Source organism: Hipposideros armiger, unplaced genomic scaffold, assembly GCF_001890085.2.
Source record: "Hipposideros armiger isolate ML-2016 unplaced genomic scaffold, ASM189008v1 scaffold_66, whole genome shotgun sequence".
NCBI lineage: Eukaryota > Metazoa > Chordata > Mammalia > Chiroptera > Hipposideridae > Hipposideros > Hipposideros armiger.
The window spans coordinates 1614259-1620578 of record NW_017731416.1 but is presented as its reverse complement, the minus strand read 5'-3'; the positions used below and the strand labels follow the sequence as shown (position 1 = coordinate 1620578).

Genomic DNA, 6320 nt, shown 5'->3' with positions numbered 1-6320 from the left:
AAATAAATAAATAAATAAATAAATAAATAAAAAGTAAATGTTATTGTTCCCATTTTACGAAAGAAGAAACTGAGGCTACAATAACTAAAACTCAGCTATTACTGATTAGCACATCTAACTTTCAAACTGGAGTCTTTCTCATTTTCATGTCCATGTCCTTTCCCTTACATTGCGGCAGCTCTCTAAAGCTTTGTGCTAGTTTTAAAGGTTTAAATTTGCTTACATGATTATGTACCATCTTTAAACCACTCCAGCCACAACTAAATATGTAATTCCTTCCTCTCCCTCACAGCCCACACCTAGTTATTCCCCAATTCTATGAATTTCTGTGGTGAAGTCTCAAACTTTTTGATTCCTACAGGAGCCACCTACTGGAGAACCTCCTGTCACATTTCTAAACTACCATCTTAACCTCAAAATTTGTTTCTACCCATCTGTACATGCCCTCCACAACAGTTTCATCAAAATGTCATCTTGGATGCCACTTGTTGCATATGCAGAGTGACTACAACTCCTAGTTTGCTGGGAACATTCTCAGAACTTATCTCAGTGTAATTATTAGTACTGCTTCCTTTCACTCCAAAAAGGGTCCTGATTTAGGTTTCAAATTATGTGGCTACCCCATACATGTGGATGAAGAGCCAATGGACGTGTATGAGCTGAGAAATGATACAATCAAACTCCCAGTCCAGTATTTCAGAACTCCCACTATCTACCTTCTAGCTACCTTTCCAAGCGTAATTCATATTACTCCCCTACTTGTATCTTTCCCTGGGTCAGAGTAAACTGCTTGCCATTCACCACTGATGACCTGGTTTTTCCCCCTTAAAACCTCTACCCATTCTCCTTCCCAACATCAGAATGTTCTCCCACCATCTTTGCCTAAAATCCTCCTGCCTCAAGCACCAGTTAAATGTGAAGGGACATATAGGGGTGCAAGAACCAACAGAACCTCAGAAGGGTAGCAATAGAAGAGACAGTGGCAATAGTGGAAAGGAAAGAAGTTAGCCCCATCAAATACAACTGCAGAGATGTCATAGCTGGCTTTGGTGACGAGGAGACAATGAGCATGAGAACGTAGCCTGTTAAAAAAGCCTGCAGTGGCGTGGTAGTACAGGAGAGCCTATGGCCAGTATTTAACGCACAGCAGAGCATATCTCCATGATTCATTAACTATGTGGCCTTGAACAAGTTACAAGTTTCTTCTGCAAAATCTTGCAGGGTGTTGTAAGGATCAAATGAGATAAAAGGCACAAAGTATTTAATACATGGTTGCTGTTATTATTGAGAAGTGAATGGGGCAGCAGGTTAATAGGAGGAGAGGTCCTCTTTCAAAAAGTTTGAAATGAAATGAGGGAAACAAGATTTTCTTCTTAAGGGGGAGGCTTGAGTATGTTGATAAACTGAAGGGAAGGAGAGGTTAAAGAAAAAAAAGAGAAGGAAGGAGTTAACCAAAAGGGGCAAAAGTTTAAGAGGAGCCTGGGCTGAGAGCACATCTCTTCCTCCAAGATTAGAAGGGAGGGCAAGGAAATGTATAGTCAAGATGGCAGGAATCTTACTCCAAAAATGAAGAAGGGTTGTAAAGAAAGTCTGAGGAGCAGAGTGAGGATTAGAATAGCTACCGCGGGGGAAAAGATCAAGTTATAAGATTGTTAAAAGGAGCCAAGTGCTCAGCTGGGGTTGAAAAACATTCACAGCAGGGTCAATCTGCACTGATTTCCAATTTCCCCTGTCTCCTCCTCACCCTCACTTCCCAGCAATGCTCAGCTTTAGAGAAGAACGTTGAGTGAACAGGCATTAGGGACTTCCAGACTAGGGGAACAGGAAATTGAGAGAACTAGTGAGAAAGTCTGAAGTAATCTGATCAGAAGTTCAGGCTGAGTGGATAAAGGTAGAAAGGCAGCTAGTGTATGGGGATGGGATAAGGATTACAAGCAGGCTTTTCACAATAGAGAACTGGGAGAAGATGGGGAGAGTCTTCAGTGGGAAAGCAGGCGCGCAGATGTAGTAAAAGGCTGACAGAAGTGAAAGGTGCCAGCAAAGTGGAGGAGAATTCAAGAGAGGATCAGGTCTGGGTGGAGGCCAGCTCCAAGGCCTGGCTCTGGCATAGACAGCCGAAGAGAACCGGAGTGAAAGCTAAGGGAAGCCAAACTAGGATATTCTGTCCACACTGACAGTCAGTGGAATAACCTAGAAGAATGGAGGGCACTGCTTTATAAAGCAAGACTGAATCAAGTGGCAAAGTCCTCACTGAAGGTGACTGTTGGAGGATATAAGCAGTAATGGAGGGTAGAATGGGGTAAGCCTTAAAGGAAAAAGGATTTTTTGCATAAGGATGGTACCAATTTGCTGCTATAAAATTTGTCCCAAGAGAAATAATTTAATAACATATATGGGGAAACTCTGCTTTAGTAGATAATGAGATAATTATATTTCTATAAAGTCGTGGTTTCTCAGAACCTTAAAACAAGCTAGGAGTTGTTAGTCATTTTAAAGTAGAGGTAAAAATGCCCAACCAAGAATAAAAGTTACTTAGCTACAAACAGATACGTGAGCCCTGAGAACAGGTTACACAACATCATGAATACCCTATTAAGACATGTGAAGAGCAAAGGTCAAAAACAAGGAAACATATACACGTCAGCAGGTTTATTTATTGCACGAACACCAAACAGGAAAAGTCTCTATGCAGATTAGAAAAGTGATCTACTCAAGTAACATGAAAATCAGTGCAAATAATTCTCAGATTACAAATAACTTCTTAAAGCCTTATTCCATTAAACTTAAATGGATGATTTCCATTTATATGAAATGTCCAGAATAGGTAAATCCTTAAAATAAGTAGATTAGAAGTTGCCAGACCAGAGGGGAAAGGGAAATGGGGAGTGACTGTTAATGGGTACTGGGTTTCTTTTTGGGCTGATGAAAATGTTCTGGAAATAGTGATGATGGCTGCACAACTCTTGTTTTGCAGTACTAAAAGCACTGAATTGTATTTACAAGGATAAATTTTATGGTATGTGAACTATCTCTCAATAAAGCTATTATAAAAAAATTAAAGTCAAATTTTAAAATTTACATGGTCTTTTAATATTTACAACAAATTTATTTAAGTAATTAGGCAGAACCATTTAGGTATGAACTTTAAAAAAATACACATAATATGACAAGATACAAGTACTCCAAAAAATACTGCTGGGAGAAAATAAAAGCTATGATAGTCTAAGAGGCAAATATGACAGAGTAGGATTCTAGAACCAATACATTAATAACTTTGGGAAGAATGGTAGAGCTGTGGTAAAATGCACAGAGTACCAGTCCTAGAATTTTAAAAATATGGATTTAATATGCATCTTTTGAAATACTCATTTCATTCTGAGAAAGCCAGTCTTTCTGAGCCCCCATTTCCTCCTACATATATTGGGAACACCGCCTGCCTCACAGAGTTGTAAGAATGATTAAATATGATAATGTACCTGAAAACACTTTGAATGTTATACAATATAAGGTGGTATTAACTCATTCAGACTAAATTGAAATTCAATGCACAAAACTTTAAATGCCAATTTTCAAATTAACTTCAATATTAACAACTTTTAATATGAAAAAGTTTTTAATGATATTCTGATTTTACTTTAAATATTAATGCCATCCTTGACTGTCACTAGAAAAGATACGAGACTAGTTTCTTTCAATTCCAGGTTAAAAAAAAAATCACCAAAAGAGATTAATTATAATTTTCTACCCAATTGTGTCAGGTTTATGATTAAAACATGAACAAAATACAGAAGATGAGTATACTATCTGTAAGCTAATTTAGGAATTACATACATCTCTCTCTCAAATTCAAACAGTGCTAGAAATATAAAGAAGGCTTGACCACATTTTGTAGAATTTCAGCAAGGCCCTGTGCATTACTAAGGATGGACAGTAACAATGCTGAATGTTTCAAGACAATGTTGCTTTACAAATTTTCTCCCCTAAAATCATTAGATTTTCTCTCTATAGCCTTTAAGGTTTTGAAACAGTGATGCAAATTAAAAAAAAATCAAGAAAACATTTTAGAATTTAATACCTGATAATCATAAAAATGGAACAAGACCTTCTGTTTCATGTACTCAATAAAAAGTATATACTGTACTTAAAGTGACAATTGACTGAAAGAAGGTTAAATCTTTGACAAATATAAGTAGTAGGATTTTGTTTTAAGAGTGAGAGAAGGGGGAAGTAAAATTCTTTATTATGAAAAAAGTTGTTTGCATTTGAGTACTGAACTTGCCTATATTTAATTAAGAAAATGAAAATTGACATAATGCCAAATTCAGTCCTCAAAATACTTTTAATTGAAATTGTTTCAAAAGCTATACACAAGAAAGTGAAACTTTTAACACTGTGATTTTAAAATTACTTGCTTAGTAATGTTTTACAGAGAAAAATTTAAATGAGTTTCAGCCACGTATAAAGAAGAGGGTGGAGAAACAATGAATCATTACCATAGAATTCTGACTTGTAAGCTTCAAATGATGTGGCAGTGATTTTTATTTCTGATAGGCTTATCTTTTGTCTCAATTCTTGCTTGAAGTGCAAGGAAAAGAAGATTAAAATGTACGTTATTTAAGCTGCTAATCTTCCTAATTACTGAAGGTGCTTCTCTAACATTTCTAAAACAAAGGCAAAGGCAACAACTTCCTTTTCTGCAAACTCAGAAAATGCCAATGAACTACAATCTTAAATTTCAAAATATTTTGGTAATGAATGCGAATCCACTAAAACAATATTAGCTATACACATTGCTTTGCTCTATCGGCACCACTAATTGGTTGACAAATTGTAAAATCTCCTTTATCCTTCATCTGTAAAATGAAAATACTACTTACTGCCTTCCTTAGTGGATTGTTGTGCGAATAGCTAGCGCATTACATAGTGGTCAATAAATGTACCTTTTCTTTCATTTGCTTCAATGTGACTTAGTCTTAACTGGTATTTAACACTGAACACAGGACATTCTTCAGAATTAGACACGTGGTATGGTATATGAACCTTAAAATATATTAGGTTTAATTTTTCAAGATAAAAGGATTTCTTCATCTCATTTTACCCACTGTATCAAATACCTTAAATTCCTGACGAGTTTGGTTCTTCCGACCAATGATGTCCGTTTTCGAGGTTGTCAAAACAAATATCTTGTTGAAAAATCTTGAATAATTTATAAATCATTACAGTTTTCCCCCAATAGTGTATCTTTTCCCCACTCAAATGGGACTTGTGCATGGCAAAACGTTAACTACAATACTACTAGTAAGGAAGCTCGGTTGACCCCTACACTAATCGGAGGGCTGAAAAACAACACGCCGTGACACAGCCTTTTGAGCTGTCATCAAAGATTCCCGCTGCCTTCACCTTACCAGGTGAGGAAACTGAGGCCGAGGGGAAGGAAGGGCTTGCCCGCAGTTTAGAGGCATCTCGTTCTTTCCTGAAATAACCCAATGTTTGACAGCATTGGTGTCCTACCGGAGGACCACCACAGCGGTCCCCGTGGGTCAGAAAGGAAGTTATTCTGTCTCTAGACTCCTGATTTCGGGGCAGAAAACAGGCGCCCCTTCCTCTCCCGGCCACAGGCAGGGACCCCAGTGGGCCCAGACTCCAAAGGTGCGCCCTCCCGGGGGTTCACAGCTGCCGCCCACCTGTTCTCCAGGGAGGAAAGGCCCCGCGGCTCACCTGCGATTGGAGAGAACGCAATTCTTTGCTTGGGGTCAGCCCTACACCCTCGAGACCGAACTGCAAAGCGCGATGGCTGCCGCGGACCCAGGTCGCGTCAGCTCCTTCCGGGCCGGGGGTTGCTTCACTCCCTACTGTCCGCAGGACCGAAGAGCCGAGCGACCGAAGTTCCGCCTCCTAGGAGTTCTGCCACCAATTCCCTGGCTGAGCTCGCCAGCGGGCCTGGCTGGCCTCCCCACATGCGCTCGAAGGGTCTTCAGGGGCCTGAGGGCATGGGCGGAGAAGGAAACATCGGTCCCCAGTTTGGGGAAATTATCCGTGACAACGTTTTTTAAGAATACACTTTTAAAGTACGCCTGTTTCTTACATTAACAAGTGATTTACAAAATGTGCCAGGTAATGTGTTGGATGCTGGGTATTGAACTTTAAACAAGACTGTCTTGACTGCAGTTCTTGCTAATAGATTAGCGTTACCTTCCCTAAATGTGTTTAAATGGGAATGTTCGAGGGCCTTGAATGGAAGTGTGATGACAGTGCTTCCAAGATTGCTCTTGTCCAGATACGAATGTCCAAACTTGTAGAGAATTTTTATAAAAATGTAT

At 39.0% G+C, this 6320-nt stretch overlaps 1 protein-coding gene across 2 annotated transcripts in view; it reads right to left on the bottom strand.

Moving 5' to 3' along the window:
- SAR1B (secretion associated Ras related GTPase 1B) overlaps window positions 1–5849 on the bottom strand; it is a 27256-nt gene extending 21407 nt beyond the window's left edge. Inside the window, exons 1-2 of one of the 2 annotated variants that reach the window (XM_019642256.1) lie at window positions 5719–5849; window positions 5115–5138 (exon numbers count right to left, since the gene is read on the bottom strand). The gene's annotated coding sequence lies outside the window, so the exon portion shown is untranslated. The remainder of the gene's footprint in view (window positions 1–5114; window positions 5139–5718) is intronic. The other variant, XM_019642255.1, reaches the window with a different exon arrangement.
- Between the last annotated feature and the right edge of the window lie 471 nt (window positions 5850–6320).